Here is a 24130-nt window from a genome sequence, read left to right as displayed (position 1 = left end):
TGGTTTCTGCACAGACTGACATGATGTTTCTCTGTTTGATATCTCCTTAACTCATGCCAGATGTGCTTGTGTAAGATACCAGACATGCCGGTTTAAGGCTGACCTTAATGATGACATTACTTAAACTTAATGACTACTGTAAAGTCTCTGATTCCAAATATGTCTGATTCTTTTAAAAATTATTTTTTCTTTTAATTAGTTATACATGACAGTAGAATACACTTTGATACATCATATACAATTTCTCATTCTTCTGGTTATACTTCATGTAGAATTCCACCACTAGTATAGTTATATATGTACATAAGGTAATAATATCTGATTCATTTTACTGTTTTTCCTACCCCTATACCCCTTCCCCTTCTTTCACTTCCCTCTACCTGAACTAAAGTAACTCTTTTCTTACCTAGCCCCCCACCACTACCTAATAAGGTAATTTTACATTAGAATCCTCATATCAGAGAAAAAATTTGACCTGTAGCTCTCTGGGAATGGCTTATTGCACTTAACATGATATTCTCCAGATCCATTCATTTACTGGCAAATGCTATAATTTCATTCTTCTTTAAGGTTGAGTAATATTCCATCAAATATATATACCACATTTTTTTATCCATTCATCCATTGAAGGGCTCCTAGGTTGGGTTCATAGTTTACCTATTGTGAGTTGAGTTTCTATAAACATTGGTGTGACTGCATCACTGTAATATGCTGATTTTAAGTCCTTTGGGTATAAACCAAGGGGTGGGATAGCTGGGTCAAATGATGGTTTCATTCCAAGCTTTCTGAGGCATTTCCATACTGTTTTCCATAATGGTTGCACTAATTTGCAGCCCCACCAGCAATGTATGAGTGTGCCTTTCCCCCGCATCCTTGCCAATATTTACTGTTGCTTGTATTCTTGATAACTGCCATTCTGTCTAAAGCGAGAAGAAATCTTAGAATAGTTTTGACTAACATTTCTCTAATTGATAGAGTGATAGAGTGGATAAATATTTTTCTCATGTTTGTAGATTGATTGTATTTTTCTATTTCTTCTTCTGTGATGTGTCCGTTCAGTTCCTTAACCCATTTATTGATTGGATTCTTTGTTTTATTTTTTATTTTTTAATTTTTTTTGGTATTCAGTATTTTCAATTCTTTATATATCCTGGAGATTAATGCTGTATATGAGGTGCATGGGATAAAGATTTTCTCTCATTCTGTGGTCTTTTTTTCCACATTATTAAATGTTTCCTTTGCTGAGAGGAAGCTTTTTAGTTTTAATCTATCTTATTTTTGGTAGTATGGCCATTTTGACAATGTTAATTTTGCCTATCCAAGAGCATGGGACATCTTTCCATCTTCTAAGGTCTTCTTCAAAATTTATTTAGTGTTCTTTAAAGGTCTTTCTCATTTTTTGTTAGATAGGTTCCCAAATATTTAAATTTTTTTGAGACTGTTGTGAATGGGGTAATTTTCCTAATTTTTTTTCAGTGGATTCATCACTGATGTATAGGAATGCATTTGGTTTATGGGTGTTTATTTTATATCCTGCTACTTTACTTATTTATTAATTTTATAACATTTTGGTGGAATTTTTTGTATCTTCTAAATATAGAATCATGTCATCAGCAAGTTTGAGTTCTCCTTTTCCTTTAATTTATTTCTCCTGTCTAATTGCTCTGGCTAGAGTTTTAAGGATGGTGTTGCATAAAAGTGGTGAAAGAGGGCATCCTTGTCTTGTTCCAGTTTTTAGAGGGAATGCTTTCAATTCTTCTCCATTAGAATGATATTGGCCTTTGGCTTAGCACAGATAGCTTTTACAATGTTCCTACTATCCCTAGCTGTCTAGTGTTTTGAACATGTAGGCATACTGCAGTTTTCAAATGTTTTCTCTGCCTCTATTGAAATAATCATGATTCTTGTCTTTGTTGATGTGATGAATTATGTTTATTGACTTCCATATGTTGAACCAACCCTGAATCCCTGGGATGAACAGCACTTGATCATGGCACAAAACCTTTTTCATGTTTTTGAATGCAATTTTCCAGAATTTTATTGAGAAATTTTTGGATGTATGTTCATCAGGGATATTGGTCTAAAATTTTCTTTGATGTGTTTTTGATTGGTTTTGGTATAGAGTGATACTAGCTACATAGGATGAGTTTAGAAGGGCTCCTTCCCTCTCTATTTCATGGAATACTTTGAGAAGTATTGGTGTTATTTATTCTTTGAAAGTCTTATAGAACTCGACTGAGAATTTCTCTGGTTCTGGGCTTTTCTTAGTTGCTAGACTTTTTTTTAAAATTTTTTTTTTATTTTTACAGACTGCATTTTGATTCATTATACACAAATGGGGTACAACTTTTCATTTCTATGGCTGTGCACAATGTAGATTCACACCATTCATGTAATCATAAATATACATAGGGTAATGATGTCTGTTTCATTCTACTATCTTTCCGTCCCCCACCCTCTCCCACCCCATTTTCCTCTACACCATCCAAAGTTCCTTCATTCTTCTTTTCCCCCGACTCCGCCACCTCCCCTCATATGTATCATCATCTACTTATCAGAGAAAACATTCAGACTTTGGTTTTTTGGGCTTGGTCTATTTCACTTAGCATGACATTTTCCAACTTCATCCATTTACCAGAAAATGCCATAATTTTATTCTTCTTTATGGCCAAGTAATATTCTATCGTGTAAAATACCACAGTTTCTTTATCCATTCATCAATTGCATCATGCATCTTGGTTGGTTCCACAATCTAGCTATTATGAATTGAGCTGTTATGAACATTGATGTGGCTGCATCACTGTAGTATGTTGATTTTAAGTCCTTTGGGCATAAACTAATGAGTGGGATAGCTGGGTCAAATGGTGGGTCCATTACAAGTTTTCTGAGGAATCTCCATACTGCTTTCCACATTGACTGTACCAATGTGCAACTCCATCAGCAATGTATGAGTGTGCCTTTCTCCCCACATTCACACCAACGCTTATTATTGCTTGTGTTCTTGATAATAGCCATTCTAATTGGAGTTAGATGAAATCTTAGGGTGGTTTTAATTTGCATTTTTATAATTACTAGGGCTGATGAGCTTTTTAAAAGAAAAAAGTCTAATTAGTTATACATGATAGTAGAATGCATTTATGCATTTTGATAATCATACATAAATGGAATATAACTTCTCATTTTTCTGATTTTACACATTGTAGGATCACATCAGTCATGCAGTATATATGTACATGAGGTAGTAATGTCTGTTTCACTCTACTATCCTTCCTACCCTCATACCTCTTCCCCTCCCTTCACTCCACTCTACCTCAAGTAACTGTATTCTTCCCTAGTGCCATCCCACTTATTGTGAATTAGCATCTACATATCAGAGAAAACCTTAAGCCTTTGATTTTTGGGGTTTGGCTTATTTCACTTAGCATAATATTCTCCAACTCCATCCATTTACAAGCAAATGACATAATTTCATTATTTTTTTAAAGCTGAGTGATATTTTGATTGCATCTGCTATTTTGTTGCTTGAGATAGATCTGTTCAAATTGTGGATGTCCTCCTGGTTCACTTTGGGTAGGTCATATGTCTCTAGGAATTTGTCAATGTCATCAAAATTTTCTATTTTATTGGAATACAGATTTTCAAAATATTTTCCAATTATCTTCTGTATTTCAGGAGTGTCTGCTCTGATATTTCCATTTCATCATGTATTTTAGTAATTTGAGCTTTCCCTCTCTCCTTGTTATGATGGCTAAGGGTTTATCAGTTTTTATTTATTTTTTCAAAGAACCAACTTTTTGTTTTGTCAGTTTTTAAAATTATTTCTTTTGTTTCAATTTCATTGATTTCAGGTCTGATTTTAATTATTTACTGTCCCTACTAGTTTGGGTTTGTTCTTCTTTTTACTAGGGCTTTGGGATGTAATGTTAGGTCATTACATTTGTTGACTTTTTATTCTTTTGATTAATGAACTCAATGTAATGAACTTTCCTCTTAGCACTGCCTTTATAGTGTCTCAGAGATTTTGATATGTTTTATTGGTGTTCTCATGTACCTCAAAGAACTTTATACCTCCTCCCTGATGTCCTCTGCTATCCATTCTGCATTCAATAGCATATTATTTATTCTCCAGGTGTTGGAGTAGCTTCTATTTTTTATTTTATCATCAATTTCTAATTTCATTCCATTTTGATCTGATAGAAGGCAAAGTAGTATCTCTATTTCTTTGTATTTGCTAAGAGTTGGTTTATGGCATAAGATATGGTCTGTCTTAGAGAAGGTTCCATGTGCTGCTGAGAAAAAAAGTGTATTTGCTCATTGATGGATGAAATATTCTATATTTGTCTGTTAATTCTAAATTATTGATTGTATTATTGAGTTCTAAAGTTTGTTTAGTTTTTGTTTGGAAGACCTATCAAGTGATGAGAGAGGTGTATTAAAGTCACCCACTGTTATTGTGTTGTGATCTGTTTGATTTTTTAAAGTGAGAAGGGTTTGTTTGATATACATAGATGCTCCATTATTTGGGGCATAAATATTTATAATTGTTATGTCTTGATGTATATCAGGAATGCGACCTCCTGTATTTCATCATTTTGGATCTTTCAGAACCAGAACAATTTCAAAGAGACAGTAATTATAGATTTTAAAAAAGGAATTAGATATAGCTTGATTGGTTATAGCTTGGCAATGTCTTATTTGGACATGATGTGATGAGGCAACTGCCTTATGTGGACAAGCTTTTACCAGTTGGCAGCCTGTTATTGGCTGAAGTTCAGCCGCTGAGGTTGGCTAAGACTCAGCTACTTGTGACAAGAATATATTCTTTAGGGAGGTTGCAGTTCTTTAAGTAGAATCTCAATATATGGAACCAACCCCATGTCAAATTTAGTCTGATTTTATATGATTGATGAACCTTAATTGACACATCATAATCACAAAAACTCTATAGTTTACACTGGTCCAGCACTCCTAGTGTTGTACACTCTGTAGTGTTGGACTAATTCATAATGGCACACATCCACCATTATAGTATGCAGGATAGGTTCATTGCCTTCCTCCAGAAAATTCTCTCTGTTCAATCTGGCAGCAACTATTTATTTTAAAAGCTCTCTTCATAGTTTTGTATTTTCCAAATATCATATGATTGAAATCACAGAGTCATAGAATATAGTGCCTTTTCAGATAAGCTTCTCTCACTTAGTAATATGGATTTAAGATTTCCTCTGTGTCTTTGTATGACTTGCTAGCTTATTTTGCTTAAGTGTTGAATAATGTTCCATTTTCTGAATGTACCACACTTCATTGATTTATACACACATTGAAGGACATTTCAGTATTTCCACATTAAGAAAATTATGAATAATGTCATTATAATCTTTCCTGTGCATATTTTCAGGTAAACATAAGTTTTCTGCTCCTTTGGGTAAGTACAAAGGAACAGGAGTAGTAGATTGTTTGGTAAGAGTGTGCTTAGTTTTATAAGAAACTGCCAAAATTATCTTGCAAAGTGAGTGCATCCTTTTTGTTTTCCCACCAAAAATGATTGATAGTTCCTGTTGATCCACAACCTCACCAGCATTTAATGTCAGTGTTCTATATTTGGACCACTCTACCAGGTGTTTAATGATATTAAGTTGTCATTTTTATTTGATGACATAACTAATGACATATGTTGTGGAACATCTTTTCATATGTTTATTTGCTTTCAGTATATCTTCTTTGGTGAAAAGTCTATGAAAGACATGGGTCAATTTTTAATAAGGTTGTTTTCTTAATATTGAGTTTTAGGGTGGGCACAGTATATTTTTAGATAAATTTTTTACAAGATATATCTCTTACAAATATTTTCTCCTGAACTGTGACTTTTTTCTTTCTATTGACAGTCTGTCACAGAGCATTTTTAATTTAAATAAATTCCACATATTAAATTCTTTCTTCATGGATTGTGACTTTATTTTAACTAAAAGTTTGTCACCAAACCTCAAGGTCATCTAGATTTTTTTTTTCTCCTTTGCCTCAGAAATTGTTTTTGTTTGCTTGCTTGCTTATGCAGTATTGGGAACCAAAGTTAGGGCCCCTTGCATGTTAGGTAAGTGCTGTACCCCTAAGCAACACCTCTAGCCCTTGAAATTAATTTTTTCAAAGGGTAAAATGTCTAGATTTATATATCTTTTTGCATTTAGATGTCAAATTGTTCCGGCACCATATGTTGAAAATACTCTTTTTTTTTTAAATTGTTTTACTTTTGTTTCTTTGTCAAAAGTCATTTGTCTGTATTTATGTGGGTCTATTTCGAGACTCATTATTCTGTTCCATTAATCTATTTTGTCTATTCTTTCCCCAGTATCCACAGTGTCTTGATTGCTATAGCTTTATATTAAGCATTGAAATTGAGTAGTGTCAGCCCTCTAAAATTTTTCTCCTTGAATATTTTCTTGGCTTTTCTAGATCTTTTATCTTTCCACAGAATCTTTAGAATTAGTTAGTCAGTGTCAAAATAACTTGCTGGGAGTTTAACTGAAATAGCATTGAACCTATAGATCCATTTGGGAACAACTGACTTCTTGACAATATTGAGTCCTATCCATGAATATAGATGGTCTCTCCATTTATTTAGTTCTTATTCCTTTCATCAGAGTTTTACAGTTTTCCTCATAGATCTTCTATGTATTTTTTTATATATATTCAAGTATTTCACATCTTTGAGTGCTAATGGGAATGATACTGTGTTTTCAATTTAAAATTTCACTTCTTTATTGCTAGTCTATGGAAAAGTGACTGACTATCGTTTATTAGTTTTATATTCTGCAGTCCTGCTATGATCACTTACTCATTTGGGGTGGGGTTTTGTTCCTTGATTATTTAAGATTCCAAAATAGATAATCAACTCATCCATAAACAAAGAAAGTTGTATTTCTTCTTTCATAAATTGAGTTTCTTTTATTTCCTTTTCTTCTCCCATTAGCTTAGCTAGGACTTCTAGTACAGTTTTTAAAATCAGAAGTGAGGGATATCTTTTTCTTGTTCCTAATCTCTTTGGGAAAGTTTAAAACTCTCACATTAATTATGTTAGCTGTACATATTTGTAGATATTCTTTATCAAGCTATGGAAGTTTCCCACTATTACTAATTTACTGAGTTTATCATAAATAGATTGCAAATTTCGCCAAAGGCTTGTGCTGAATTTATTGATATGATCACATGATTTTTCTTCTTTAACCTGTTTACATGAATTCCATCAGTTCATTTTGGAATATTCAACTAGATTCACATACTTGAAATAAATGCCTCTTGTCCACAGTATGAAATTCTTTTTGTATATGATTGGATTCAATTTGATATTTTCTTGCAGATTTTTGCACAGTTATTTTAGTCAGCTTTTTTGACACTATGAACAGAATACCTGAGAAGAAAATTTTAGAGAAGAAAACATTTATTAGGTAATTACAGTTTCAGAGGTCTCAGTCCTTAGATGGTTGACTCCATTCCTTGGGGCCTGAAGAGAGGCAGAATATCACATGGAGGTGAATAGTAGAGGAAAGCCATTCAGTACCTGACCATCAGGAAGCAGAGAGAGACTACTCTGCTCAACAAGGACAAAATATATATCCCAAAGGCACACAGTGACCCTCCTCCTTCAGCCACACCCCAACTACTTATAGTTACCACCCAGTTAATCCCAATCAGGGGATTAATGCACTGATTAGGCAAAGGTTTTCATAGCTCAATCATTTCACCTCTGAATTTCATTGCATTGTCTCACACATGAGTTTTTTGGGGACACCTCATATATCAGCCATAACATAAGTCATGAGAGATACTAATTTTCCTTTCTGCAATGTGTTTGCCTTGTTTGGTATAATGATGACCTCATAAAGTGAGTTAGTATTTTCTCCATTTCCATCTTTTTAAAGAGATTGTAGGGAGTAGGCATAATTTCTTCCTTAAAATTTGACAGAATTCACAAGTGAACCTATTTGGGACTGGCATTTTCTGTTTGAATAGGTTAGTAACTATTGATTCAATTCATTTAATAATTGTAGGTCTATTCATATTATGTCTTCTTATTGGTGTTTTGACAGATCATGCCATTTTATCCAGGTTACCGAATTCATGGGGCATAGAGTTTGATACTTTTATTCATTTACTTTCCATGGTATCTGTTGCTGTGTTCCCCTTCAATTTCTGACATTAGCTTTTTGTATACCCACACTTTTTATCTCATTCATGTGGCTAATGACATATAAATTATGTTGATTTTTTTTTCAAAGAGTCAGCATTTAGTCTCATTGATTTCTCTATTTCTCAGTTTCATTTACTCTGTTCTAATTTTTATTATTACAATTCATCTAAGTACTTAGAGTTTAATTTTATTTTCTTTTTTACTTTTTTGTTTTTTTATTTGTTCTTTTTCAATATACATGACAGTAAAGTGTATTTCCAGTTTCCTAAGATGAAAGATTAGATGATGATAATAATAATAATAATAATTTCTTTTCTAATATATGCATTCAATGTTATACATTTCCTTTAAGCACTGCTTTCATTTCATACAAGTTGGAATAAGTTATATGTTCATTTTTATTTAATGCAAATGCTTTTAAATTTCTCTAGAGATTTTTTTCCTTGACCTACATGTTAGTTAGAGGCCTATCATTTAATTCTCAAGTATTTGGGGATTTTTCTAAATATCTCTCTGTTATTTGTTTCTGGTTTTACACCTTTGTTGTTCATAGCACATGTTATATTATTTCTTTTAAGTATGGTAAGGTATGTGTTTTGGCCCAGATGTTATCTATCTTGGTGAATACTGAATGAGAGCTAGAGAAAGATACATATTCTTTTATCAGATGAAGTAGTTTGTAGACATTCATTAAACCCAGTTGATCAGTGGTGTTGTAAAGATCAGTCTTCACTGATTCTCTGCCTGTTTAATATATCCACTTCTAATAAACGGGTACAGAAGTCTCCAACTACAATAGCAGATCCTATTTCTTCTTACACTTTTATCAGTTTTTTTCTGCAGATATTTTGTCATTATATTGTTAGGCACATATACTTTAAAGAATTTCATGTCTTATTGAATAATCAACCCTGTACATAATGCATACCTTTACATATAAAAATTTTCCCTACTTCGAGGTCTCCTCTATTTGAAATTAATAGAGCACCTCCAGCTTTCTTTTCAGTGTTAGCATGATATATATTCCTCTATCCATTTAATTTTTACCAATGTTTCTGAGCAGTTATGGTGAATTTCCTGTAGACAACAAATTGTTGGGTTGTATTTTTTATTTGCTCTGACAATTTTTGTCTTTTAATGATGGATTATATCATTGACATTTAAATTGTTATATAATTGGAGTAATTTTACCATACTCATTACTGTTCTTTGTTTCTATTTTTATTTCACTCTTTACCTGAGTTTTTAAATTCAGCATGTTATATTTTATTTTCTTTCCTTTAGCTTATTAATTTCTTTCCTATTTTTCCTTTTTAGGTGTTGTTCTAGAGTGCACAATATCAGTTTCCAACCAACACAGGCCTACTTACCTTGTACCATTGTTTACATTCATTTCACTTATACATGAGCATAGATAAATACATAAGGACACGTAGTTGCTATTATTGTTTTGAACAGTTATGTTTTAGACCAATGAAAATAACTAAAAATAAAAATTTATCTACATCCTCTGAGTTTTTTTTTTTGGTAATCATCTTTATTCAGATGTTACATATGTTGTTTTCCTTCTCTAAAGATTTTTTTTAATGTTTCTTTCAACTAATTTCTTCATTATTTGTCTAAGAAAGTTTTATTTCTTATTTACTTTTGAAAGATAACTTTGCAGGACACAAAATATTAGCTTGGTGACTTTTTTGACTTAACACTTTAAGTATTTCACTCTGTGACTTTTTGCTTTCATGTTTTCAGAGGAGCAGTTGGATATAACTCCTATCTTTGCTTCTCTATAGATAAGGTGCTTTTTCCTCTGGTTTCGTTCAGGATTTTCCCCCCCTTTATCTCATATTGTCTGTAGTTTGAAAGTGATATAACTAGACATACTTTTTCCTGTCATTTATTCTACTTGATGGTCTCTGAGCTTCCTTGGTCTGTGGTTTGCTGAATGATGTGAACTGGAAAAACTTTCAGTAATTATGATTTTTTTCTTTGATTTTGTGCTTCTTTTTTTTAATTTTAATTTATTATTATTGTAAACAAATGGGATACATGTTGTTTCTGTTTGTACATGGAGTAACAGCATACCATTTGCATAATCATACATTTACATAGGGTAATGATGTTTGATTCATTCTGTTATTTTTTCCTTCCCCCCACCCCTCCCACCCCTCTTTTCCCTCTATACAGTCCCTCCTTCTTCCATTCTTGCCCCCCTCTCACCTCCCCATTATGTGTCATCATCCACTTATCAGTGAGATCATTTGCCTTTTGGATTTTGAGATTGGCTTATCTCACTTAGCATGATATTCTCCAATTTCATCCATTTGCCTGCAAATGCCATAATTTTATTATTCTTTAGAGCTGAATAATATTCCATTGTATATATATATACCACAGTTTCTTTATCCATTCATCAATTGAAGGACATGTAGGTTGGTTCCACAGTCTGGCTATTGTGAATTAAGCAGCTATGAACATTGATGTGGCTGTATCTCTGTAGTATGCTGATTTTAAGTCCTTTGGGTATAGCTGGGTCAAATGGTGGGTTCATTCCAAGTTTTCGAAAGAATCTCCACACTGCTTTCCAGAGTGGCTGCACAAATTTGCAACCCCACCAGCAATATATGAGTGTACCTTTTTCCCCACATCCTCTCCAACACCTATTGTTGCTTGTATTCTTGATAATCGCCATTGTAATTGGGGTGAGATGGAATCTTAGGGTAGTTTTGATTTGCATTTCTCTTATTACTAAAGATGGTGAACATTTTTTCATGTGTGTTGATTGCTTGTAGATCTTCTTCTGTGAAGCGTCTGTTCATAACCTTAGCCCATTTATTGATTGGGTTATTTGTATTCTTGGTGTATAGTTTTTTGAGTTCTTTATATATTCTGGAAATTAGTGCTATATCTGAAGTATGAGTGGCAAAGATATTCTCCAACTCGGTAGGCCCTCTCTTTGCATTGCTGACAGTTTCCTTTGCTGGAAGAAAGCTTTTTAGTTTGAACCTATCCCAGTTGTTGATTCTTGCTTTTATTTCTTGTGCTATGGGAGTCCTGTTAAGGAAGTCTGATCCTAAGCCAACAAGGTGAAGATTTGGACCTAATTTTTCTTCTATAAGATGCAAGGTATCTGGTCTGATTTCGAGGTCTTTGATCCATTGTGAGTTGATTTTTGTGCAGGGTGAGAGATAGGGGTTTAGTTTCATTCTGCTGCATATGGATTTCCAGTTTTCCCAGCACCATTGGTTAAAGAGGCTATCTTTTCTCCATTGCATATTTTTGGCCCCTTTGTCTAGTATGAGAAAATTGTATTTATTTGGGTTTGTGTCCATGTCCTCTATTCTGTATCATTGACCTACCTGTCTATTTTGGTGCCAATATCATGCCATTTTTGTTACTCTTGCTTTGTAGTATAGTTGAAGTTCTGGTATTACAATACCCCCTGTTTCATTCTTCCTGCTGAGGATTGTTTTAGCTATTCTGAGTTTCTTATTCTTCCAGATGAATTTCATGATTGCTTGCTCTATTTCGATAAGGTACATCATTGGGATTTTATTTGGAATTGCTTTAATCTGTATAGCACTTTTGGTAGTATGGCCATTTTGACAATATTAATTCTGCCTATCTAAGAACATGGGAGATCTTTCCATCTTCTAAGGTCTTCCTCAATTTCTTTCTTCAATGTTTTGTAGTTTTCATTGTAGAGATCTTTTACCTCTTTGGTTAGATTGATGCCCAAGTATTTTATTTTTTTGAGGCTATTGCAAATGGAGTTGTTTTCTTCATTTCCCTTTCAGCTGTTTTGTCGCTTGTGTATAAAAATGCTTTGGATTTATACGTGTTGATTTTATACCCTGCTATTTTGCTGAATTCATTGATGAGGTCTAGAAGTTTTCTGGAGGAGGTTTTTGGATCCTCTAAATATAGAATCATGTCATCAGCAAATAGTGACAGTTTAAGTTCCTCTTTTCCTATTCATATCTCTTTAATTTCTTTAGTCTGCCTAATTGCTCTGGCTAGAGTTTCGAGGACAATGTTGAATAGAAGTGGTGAAAGAGGACATCTCTGTCTTGTTCCCGTTTTTAAAGGGAATGGTTTCAGTTTTTCTCCATTAAGAATGATGTTGGCCATGGGCTTAGCATAAACAGCTTTTACAATGTTCATGTATGTTCCTACTATCCCTATTTTTTCTGGTGTTTTGAGCATGAAGGGGTGTTGTATTTTGTTGAATGCTTTTTCTGCATCAATTGAAATAACCATATGATTTTTATCAAGTCTATTGACATGATGGATTACGTTTATTGATTTACGGATGTTAAACCATCCTTGCATTTCAGGGATGAACCCCACTTGATCATGGTGCACAATTTTCTTAATATGCTTTTGGATACGGTTTGCCAATATTTTGTTAAGGATCTTTGCATCTATATTCATCAAGGATATTGGTCTAAAATTTTCTTTCCTTGATGTGTCTTTTCTTGGTTTGGGTATGAGGGTGATATTAGCTTCATAGAATGAATTTGGTAGGGTACCCTCCTTTTCTATTTCCTGGAATACTTTGAGAAGTATTGGAATGAGATCTTCTTTGAACGTCTTGTAGAACTTGGCTGAGAATCTGTCTGGTCCTGGGCTTGTCTTGGATGGTAAGTTTTTAATGGCTTCTTCTATTTCATTGCTTGATATTGATTTGTTTAAATTGTGTATGTCCTCCTGGTGCAGTTTGGGAGGAGCGTATGTCTCTAGAAATTTGTCGATGTCTTCGGTAGATTCTATTTTGTTGGAATACAGATTTTCAAAGTAGCTTCTAATTATGTTATGCATCTCAGTGGTGTCTGTCGTGATACTTCCTTTTTCATCACGAATTTTAGTCTCTCCTTCTCTCTGTTAGTGTGGCTAAGGGTTTGTCTATTTTGTTTACTTTCTCAAAGAACCAACTTTTTGTTTTGTCAATTTTTTGAATAGTTTCTTTTGTTTCAATTTCATTGATTTCAGCTCTGATTTTAAGTATTTCCTGTCTTCTACTGCTTTTGCTGTTATTCTGTTCTTCTTTTTCTAGGGCTTTGAGCTGTAATGTTAGGTTATTTAGTTGTTGACTTTTCATTCTTTTCTGGAATGCGCTCCATGCAATGAATTTTCCTCTTAGTACCGCTTTCATAGTGTCCCAGAGATTTTGATATGTTGTATCGTCATTCTCATTGACCTGTAAGAATTTTTTAATCTCCTCCCTGATGTTTTTTGTTATCCATATTTCATTCAATAACATATTATTTAGTCTCCAAGTGTTGGAGTAATTTCTCTTTTTTATTTTGTCATTGATTTCTATTCTCAGTCCATTATGATCTGATAGAACACAAGGCAGTACATCTATTTTTTTGCATTTCCTATGCGCTGCTTTGTGGCATAACATATGGTCCATTTTTGAGAAGGTTCCATGTGCTGCTGAGAAGAAAGTGAATCTGCTTGTTGATGGATGGACTATTCTATATATGTCTATCAAGTCTAGGTTAGTGATTGTGTTATTGAGTTCTATGGTTTCTTTGTTCGGTTTTTGTTTGGAAGATCTATCTAGTGGTGACAGCCGTGCGTTAAAGTCACCCAGAATTATTGTGTTGTGGTCTATGTGATTCCTGAAATTGAGAAGGATTTGTTTGATGTACAGGGATGCACCATTATTTGGGGCATAAATATTTACTATCGTTATGTCTTCCTGATTTATGGTTCCCTTAAGCAGTATGAAATGTCCTTCTTTATCCCTTCTGACTAGCTTTGGCTTGAAGTCCACTTTATCTGATATAAGGATGGAAAACCCCACTTTTTTACTGAGTCCATATGCGTGGTAGGTTTTTTCCCATCCTTTCACCTTTAGTCTGTGGATGTCTTTTTCTATGAGATGAGTCTCTTGCAGGCAGCATATTGTTGGGTCTTTCTTTTTAATCCATTCTGCCAGTCTATGTCTTTTGATTGATGAGTTTAGGCCATTAATGTTCAGGGTTATTTTTGAGATATGATTTTTCTTCCCAGTTATTTGACTTATTTTTGGTTTTTAAGTTGGCTTGGTTTCTCCTTTGAGTGGTTTTTCTCTAAGGTAGTTCCTCCCTTTGCTGACCTCCATTGTTGTTTTTCATTTCCTCCTCATGGAATATTTTGTTGAGAGCATTCTGTAGCACAGGCTTTCTATTTGTAAATTCTTTTAACTTTCATTTATCATGGAAGGGTTTTATTTCATCTTCAAATCTGAATGTTAGTTTTGCTGGGTATAGGATTCTTGGTTGGCAACCATGTTCTTTCAGAATTCGAATATGTTGTTCCAGTCCCTTCAGCTTTTAGAGTCTGGGTTGAGAATTTGGCTGCTATCTGTATTGGTCTCCCCCTACGTGTAATCTGATGCTTTTTGCTCGCGGCCTTCAAAATCCTATCTTTATTTTGAATGTTAGGCATTCTCATTATAATGTGCCTTGGTGTGGATCTGTTATGATTTTGTGCATTTGGTGTTTTGTAAGCCTCTTGTATTTGATTTTTCATTTCATTTTTCAGGCTTGGGAAATTTTCTGATATTATTTAATTGAATAGTTTGTTCATTCCTTTGGTTTGTATCTCTGTGCCTTCCTCAACCCCAATAATTCTTAAATTTGGTTTCTTCTTGATGTCCCATAGTTCTTGGAGATTCTGTTCATGATTTCTTACCATCTTCTCTGTTTGGGCAACTTTATTTTCAGGATTAAATATTTTGTCTTCATTGTCTGAGGTTCTGTCTTCCAAGTGGTCTAGTCTTTTGGTGATTCTTTCTATTGAGTTTTTTATTTGGTTTATTGTTTCCTTCATTTCAAGGATTTCCATTTGTTTTATTTATTTATTTGTTTATTTTTTGAGAATCTCTATCTCTTTGGTGAAATGATCTTTTGCTTCCTGCACTTGCTCTTTCAGCTTGTTGGTATTATCATTCATTGCTTGCATTTGCTCTCTTATCTTATCCTTTGCTTTGCAAATCATCTTAATCATGTATAATCTGAAGTACTTTTCTGACATTTCTTCTAACATACTGTCATTGGATTTTATTAATATAGAATCTAGGTTTGTTTGGATCATTTTCTTCCCTTGTTTTTTCATGTTGTTCATGTATCTTCCCCTCTAGCGCTGCACATCTGGGGTATTGCAGATTTCCCCCTATAGGTTTATAGTGGCCCTATAGGTTTCCAAAACCCTTTCTTTAAAGGGAGATCAATATTAGTAGTGCCCAATTCAGACACTATGTAATCCTAGACCAAATAGCCCCTATGAGGACAATAATAAAATTGTCATAATAAACAGAATGAGTTCAAACATTATCTTCAATAAAACAAACAGATTTGCAATAAGATCTGCAGTTTCTAGTGGGGGAAAAAGAGGATGAAGAGGGATGTAGAATGTGGCTGTTAATGGGATAAGAAAAGAATATACAGAAGTTCTAGATAATAGAAAGTGTGAGAGTGTAATCAAAAGAAATTGGATGTTAGCATGCAAAAAACGGAGAAAGAGATTCTGAGGGAACAGGTGAACAAAAGGAAAAGAGAGCAAGAAAAGTAAAGAAATAAAAACTTAATTTTTTTTCTATAAGGAGAAAAAAGAAAATCTACAGTATAATAGTCATATAGTAATGAAACCTCCCAGAGTTCAGTAGCCTGATGCATGAGAGGTATCTCACAATGAGCTTCAAGCCTCCAGCAGGCGTCTCAGGATTGGAATTGCCCCACCTAAAGATCAGAGCTAAGTCTTCCAGGATTATCCAAGATGGCCGCTCTGGCTTCGAAATGTGTTGGCAAATGGGGACCTGAAGCTCAGGGTGTGTACGTGGTCAGCTGGAGGTCCTGGAGGCGGGATGCAGTTGGTCATGCAGGGGTCCTGGAAGTCCGGTGTGTTTGGTATAGTTGTGGGATCCTAGAGGCCAGGTGCAATCTGTTGGTCTGGGGTCCCGGTGACAGGGCGCAATCAGTTGGTCTGGGGGTCCTGGCGGCAGGGAGCAGCCAGTCGATGTGAGGGCCCCAGAGGCAGGGAGTGATCAGTTGGGCTGAGGGATCCTGGAGACGGGGCTCAGTCAGTCTCGCCAGGGGTCCTACGGGGCCTGGCTGTGGTCTCAAAATGGCGGCAGCCATGTGTAATCAAACCTGCAGGTACTGTATCAGTGAACTTCCAGGCAACAGCAGGCAGCTGGTTCTCCACTTGCGGTCGGTGATCAGTTTGCTGACTGTTGTTGGATGATCGGGAGGTGAACCTTGTGGGATCGGTGATGTATAGGTGTAAGGCAGGTGATGGACAGGCAAGAGGCAGGCAAGCGGATGATAGGCACCTGACAGTCAGCAATCTGCACTCAAGAAAGGCGTCCATATGTGGGCAGACTGCCTGTGATCACAGCAGACAAATGGGGAAACACCAGGGAATCCATAAGCAGCAAAAACTGCCTAACCAAGAAAAAGATATCCTCTGCTTGAAACCGGAGTTATGGAGAGACAAGGAATCCAGCCTCCATCTAGTAATTATTATTTCAATATTTCTTCTATTCATTTCTCTTTTCTCCTTCTGCTATTTCCATTATGTATAGGTTACACCTTTTGTGGTTTGCCCAGATAACATATAGAAGGTGTGGAACGTAAAATTGGGTGAACAAAAATAGGGATAGTGGGAACATTCCTTAACATTGTAAAGACCATCTATGCTAAGCCCATGGCCAATATCATTCTAAATGGTGAAAAACTGAAAGCATTCCCCCTAAAAATTGGAGCAAGGCAGGGATGCCCTCTTTCACTACTTCCTATTCAACATTATCCTTGAAACTCTAGCCAGAGCAATTAGACAGACTAAAGAAATTAAAGGGATATAAACAGGAAAAGAAGAACTCAAACTATCCCTATTTGCTGATGACATGATTATATATTTAGAGGAACCTGGAAATTCCACCCGAAAACTTTTAGAACTCATAAGTGAATTCAGTAAGGTAGCAGGTTACAAGATCAATGCTCATAAATCCAATGCATTTTTATACATAAGTGATGAATCTTCAGAAAGAGAAATTTGGAAAACTACCCCATTCACAATAGCATCGAAAAAAATAAAATACTTGGGAATTAATCTCACAATAGAGGTGAAAGACCTCTACAATGAGAACTACAGAACACTAAAGAAAGAAATTAAAGAAAACCTTAGAAGATGGAAAGATCTCCCACGTTCTTGGATAGGCAGAATTAATATTGTCAAAATGGCCATACTACCAAAAGTGCTATACAGATTCAATGCAATTCCAAATAAAATCCCAATAATGTACCTTACAGAAATAGAACAAGCAATCATGAAATTCATCTGGAAGAATAAGAAACCCAGAATAGCTAAAGCAATCCTCAGCAGGAAGAATGAAACAGGGGGTATCGCAATACCATATCTTCAACTCTACTACAAAGCAATAGTAACATAAATGGCATGGTATTGGTACCAAAATAGACAGGTAGATCAATGGTACAGAATAGAAGACATGGACACAAACCCATATAAATACAATTTTCTCATACTAGACAAAAGTGCCAAAAATATGCAATGGAGAAAAGATAGCCTCTTCAACAAATGGTGCTGGGAAAACTGGAAATCCGTATGCAACAGAATGAAACTAAACCCCTATCTCTCACCCTGCACAAAACTCAACTCACAATGGATCAAGGACCTCACAATCAGACCAGAGACCCTGCATCTTATAGAAGAAAAAGTAGGTCCAAATCTTCAACATGTCGGCCCAGGATCAGACTTCCTCAACAGGACTCTCATAGCACAAGAAATAAAAGCAACAACATTACCCTATGTAAATGTATGATTACACAAATGGTATGCCTTTACTCCCTGTATAAACAGAAACAAGATGTATCGCATTTGTTTACAATAAAAATAAATTTTAAAAAATGTAGAAAGGAAAGTACTAGATTAAATTTCCTATGCCTAGTAATATAATTGTACATCATCAGCCTATAGTAGGAAATAAATGTGTCAAACAATGAAAAAAAAAAGGGGGGGATATTAGGTGAGAGATAAGCCCTTGCTTGATAAGTAGTTTTGATGTCATTCACTTGATTAGACACTGTAATATGCACTCACATCCCTTCCATTTTAGGAGCAAAACATTCACTCCCCTGCTTCCTAGAGTGAAGTGAAATATTGACAACTTAGAGACTTCAGAAGGGTAATCCCAGTCATAGACTGCTCTTGCCTTAAGAAAACTGCCACCCAAAGCCATGCCTTTTTATCAAGTACAGAAGAACATCTCAAATAGAATGACCAATTGACAAAGGATTCTAGGGTGGAGGGGTTTTGAGAACAGTTTTTTAAAAGGTTAGGGCTGGTGCTAAGAGCCAGTTGCTATATTTCCCTCAAGTGACTATTCTAAAGAGCTAACTTTGTTTCCAAACCTCACATAAAATACCAAAGCATTTATTCAAACTATGCTATAATTCAACTTCTCACCCTGACCAAACTTGCTTCCTGAACTTCCTGATCTCATGATCACTCCTGACAAAAAAATAAAAAATAAAACAAACCAAAAAAAACCCTGAAAAACATATTTCAATCTTAAAAGTTTGATTTATATGGAACCCAACATGTAGAAGAATATGATAAAAGTTAAAACTATAGAAATAAGAATTTACTGAGAGAGAAAAAGTAGAAAAATATAGAAAAGATCCTACAATGAGGCAGAAAGAAAAATAATCAGAAAAAGTAAGTGGCAGATTTGGAAGATGCAAATCTAAAAAAAAATAATATCTTAGACATTTGACTAACAAGCACAAGTGATTCAGATATAAGTATCCTAAAGTTGTGGATAGGGTAGATATCAGATGTCAATAATTCAGAATGGAAGAAATGATTGGAAGATACCTAAAGATGAGAACAGGTAGTTTTAAAGAAAAGAGAGGAATATTATAAATGATAGTTAAATCCATAAAGATAGAGTGGAGCTGCAAAGAAAGATAGTATGGATAAACATGTGTCCCAGAGATGGTTATTAGAAATAAGTTTCAGAGTACAGAAGCACTGGATTTTAACAACAATGAAGACTTCTGGGCTTTGCTCAGGGAAGTGCAGAAGTGGAAAAACATTAGTCTCATCCTTGTTTCAAGAAAAAGACTGAGTATGATGCCAATTCATGGTGTTTACACAAATTTTCAGAGGTGAAACTGTAGGTGAAGCAACTCACACAAAATCTTAGGAGTGTCAAACACCTGCAGGGAGAGATGAGAAACCAACACTGCTCATCTAGAAGACATGTCTCTGTATACTGATGAGAAAACTTAACACCTGGGAAAGGATGAGTACAGGCTGGGTGCGGGGGTTAAGCCCCTGGAACCATATTTATGAAGCAGGTTATACTTTTCTCCATGGCCCTCACCAGGCGCTCACAGGGAAACCTGTGAATACTCCTAAGAAAGATTGCTTCCTGAGCTTGGGTTGTAACTCAGTTATGGAGGGAGCACTTGCCTCACACGTGAGTCACTGGGTTGGATCCTCAGCACCATGTAAAATAAAATACTGGTATTGTGTCCATCTACACCTAATTTTTTTTTTTTTTTTCTTGACCAGGTCTGGTGGAGAGGAACAGGAGCGCCTGTGAGATAGACAAGAAACACTGTCCATACCATTTCCCTTTTCTCTCTTATGAGACAAACTTCTTAATCAGTGAGAGAAGACACAACAACAACAACAAAAAAGATGTCTCTCAAAATGCGAGGGGAAATTCACTTTGATTGAGGCCCCAGACTTGGAGGAGGAGATGGAGTAATTGTGAAGACCAATATCTGAGACCGGGAGTACAGTGCCTGTCTAAAAAAGAAGGTTAAATCATAACATCAGAGCACAGCTACATGCTGCCCTCAAGCACACAGTCATAAGAGTAAAAGTAAGAGATAAATCTTAGTGTGAGATCTGCAAGAGACAGATACAGCAAAGGTAGATCTAAAGCCATGGGTGAATCAGACACTGAAAAAAAACCCCTCTAGTGTGCAGCCCTCACACTAAATCCATTGTGTGCTGTGTATAGCCATAGCAACAGAAAACCCTAAACCAAGTACATAGTCTGACTATATTAAACATTCACTTGCAGAATATTGAAAGGCATGCCCATGTCCAAGCATAAAAACTGCTTTAGTCTGTCTAGTACCACATAAATTTTGTACATCTTCAACAAAAAGTATGCCAGAAGGCTAGAAAAAGTATAACCCTAAGAGATGGCATTCAACAGAAACAACTAGATAGAACACTGCTATGAAAAATATGTGACAGGAAGTTTTAAATAAAATTCATCATTGAATTGGTTATTCTCCTAAAGTCTCTAATGGAAAAACATAATATTTAAGAATGGATAATTTTTAGGAGAAAAGGAGAAATAGAAAAATAATGAAACAGAAATGCTACATCCAAAAGCACAGAGGAAATAAAAATGACTCTGGAGTTCCTTTAAGTAGACAATGACAGCTGAGGAGCAAATCAGTAAAATTTAAGATAGTCAATAGTAATTAACAAAACTGAAACTTGAAGAGTGAAAAAAAAAGGTGGGATAAATGAACATAAAAGAATATCCCAGATCTGTTGGACAAATGTTTTTGGGGATCTCAAGAGAAAAGAAAAAAGACAATGGAGAATAGGGCAGAAAAATAAAATTCAAATTAATAATACTGGTTTCAGAATTTTCCAAAAATCACAACCAACAAATCAAATGTTTTAAAGATACTCAGAAACACCAAGCAGGGAAAAAACAAATTCACACATGTGTACACATTTACACACACACCCCTAATTGTATTATATTTAAACTATATATAAAGATAAAATCCTAAATGCATCTGAATAAAATCTCATCACAAGCAGAGAAAGAACAAAAAATAGTACAGCAAACTTCTTATCTTATACCACAAGACAATGAAGTCAAATCTTCAAATTATTAGAGAAAAACATCTAAGTCAGATTTCTATATCCATCAAAAACAGTTTATAAAATACAGGAGAAATAAAGAATTTCTCTAATGAGAACAAATAATTCATCATCTGAAGACATACACTGCAATAAATATTAAAAGTTTTTCAGGAAAAATACATGTACCAGACAGAAACCCAATCCACACAAGGAAGCGGAGAATACTGTAAATGTAATAAAGGAAAGCAAAAGAAAATTGTTTACTGTCTTATTTTTAATTCTTTAAAACACCTGCTAAAGTAAAATGGTAGCAATATATTCTGTGTTTATAGCATATGTAAAAATAAAATGTATGACAATAATAGTACAAAAAATGGTAGATTAGATTGGGAATATAATTTTGTCAGTTCTTTCCACAGCATGTGGAGAACTATAGTAATATTTATATGTAGACTCTGATTAATTAGAAAAGTATATTGTAAACTTGAGTGTATATAAAATGTGGTATAAATAATAAATTAAGGGAACATACCTCTTCATAGTTTAAAAGTGTCCAAATAAATCTAGAGAAAGGAGATCAAGAAGAAAAAAGGAACAAAGAGCAGAGAGAACAGTTGGAAAACAGCTAGCAAAATATTAGATTAGATCCAGATGTATTAATGGTCACCTAAATGTGAATGATTTAGGGACATAATTTTAAAGTCTGTCAATTGGAATAAACAAGCAATATTCAACAAAATACTACCTATAAGAAACCTACTTTTAAATATAAAGACCTAATTTTGTTGTTGTTGTTGAATTGGAATCAGAGTTAACAGTATAAACTTATGCTTTCATCGGAGATAGGTAGGTAGGCAGGCAGGCACATACAGACATTTGTATACATACAAAGCTCTGTATGTGTGTGTGTGTGTGTGTGTATGTGGATTAATGTGCATACATACATTTCTGAGCTCTATTCATTCAGCCACAAGCATGTTTTGCACCCAGATTATTGGTTTCTAAATACTACTCTCCAAAAAAGGAACCAGACCTTCTTTAAGAAGTGGTTGGCTTCAGGCCTGGAGCAAGGAAAATACAAGATGAACCTGCCTTATCTTGTGACATTGGAATCTAAGCACAAGTATGATGAAGGAAGGGAGCATGTGAAAAAGGCACAGAAGGTATCCTGAGAAAGCAGTTATTAGCTAAGAATGGAATAATTTCAACCACAAAATAAATAATAATCGTACAGGATTACAATCCATACAGTAAATATCCAGGCGACCATAGTGATATAAATAAACTTTCAGATCAATTGATAAATTGGGAATAGCTTTTCCTTACAGAAGAATTTCAGTGATTAAATGTTTAATAAATGAGGAAAATAAGTCATCATCGGGAAATCACCATACTAATTTTTGTAGGTGTTATGGTTTGAATGTGAGGTGTACCCCAAAAGCTCACATGTGAGATAGTGCAGGAAGGTTCAGAGGAGAAATGATTGGGTTGTAAGAGTCTTAACCCAATCAGTGAATTAATCCTAATGGGATTGACTGAGTGGTAACTGGAGGCATGTGGGGTGTGGCTGGAGGGAGTGGTTCATTGGGGTGTGACTATAGGGTATATATTTGAATCTGGTGAGTGGATCCTTTCTACTTCCCTCTACTACACTCTTCTGGGGTGATGCTTAGCCTCACCTCCAGCCCAGAGGAATGGAATTGGCCTTCTTTGGACTAAGACCTCTGAAACTGTGAGCCCTCAAATAAAACTTTTTTCCTCTATGATTGTACTGGTCATATCATTTACTCACAGCAGTGAAAAAGCTGATTGAAACAAGATTCACCTTTGAATGCTAAAATTATTCGTGAAAATTTAAAGAAAAGTTGTTTGCACTATCTTAAAATATCTCCCACAAAATACCTCTTAATTACAAATGTAAATCTAGCATTAATATAGTAGAGAAACCCAGATGCTATTATCTTAGCTCAAGTTCATATTACCTTGTTAAGACGTATTACAGCATGTACTTGGTTTAATACACTCGGGATGGCATAACATTTCTGTGGTATTCATGTCAAAAATGCACTCTGTCTAATCATGAGAAGGCATCAGACAAACCCAAACTTTAGGTTTGTAGAATGCTACCAAATGTTGACCAATTCTTTTTAGAAGTCTGAAAAGCAAAGAGAACCTGAGGAATTTTTAGAGTGGAGGAGATACAGAGACATGACAGCTAAAGGCAACATGAAAGTCTGCACTGGATTTGGAAAAGGACATTAAAGAAAAGACTGATGACATGTGCAATAGGTATACTGTTTAGTTAGTGTGATTGTACAAATGTTAACTCCTTTGGTTAATAACTTTAGTATGAAATGTGGAATGTTAACATTGAGGAAGCTGAGTGAGGGTTATACAGCAGCTCTCTGCAAAATTTTGGCTATTTCTCTGTAAATCTAAAATCATCTCAATATGGGAAGTTTAAAGAGACTACTAAAAATAATGAAAACTTCTGTAAGACTTAAAAAATATAATAAAATAGCATTTAATACAATAAATTGAGAATTTTGAAAACTTCTTAAAATTCTCAGAATAGAGAACTGAGGTAAACTGTCTGTAATGCTAGCCTCCTCACAAATACTAACCTCAAATTTGTATTGAAATCCACACGAAATTAAGAATAATCTAAGATGTAGTGAAGTCTCATAATAAACTTGAATCTGGCCTACAAAAATATATCGTCCTTCACAAATACCATCCTGTCCTTTAAACTTTCCAAAACCATATCTCAATTTTTCCCTGCTTGCTGATCCACAATCTTGACTTGCTTTTATTGCTACTTTATGCACACTATCATTTTCATTTGACAGCTTATGCTTCACTTCCCCCTCCAAACACATAAGCATCGTCTTCAATTTGGCTTCTCACTCCAGTACTTTTCCTCTGCCACAGGTCATGAGGCAATTAGGGAGATCTTGAATTGACCAGAGAACAGCTAAGTTCATACCACTCCAAATCATTTACTTTATGCAAACTTGTCTTGGAAATTTGAGA

This window comes from Sciurus vulgaris (assembly GCF_902686455.1).
Source record: "Sciurus vulgaris genome assembly, chromosome: 7".
In the NCBI taxonomy this organism is placed as follows: domain Eukaryota; kingdom Metazoa; phylum Chordata; class Mammalia; order Rodentia; family Sciuridae; genus Sciurus; species Sciurus vulgaris.
This window is presented reverse-complemented; position numbering follows the sequence as displayed.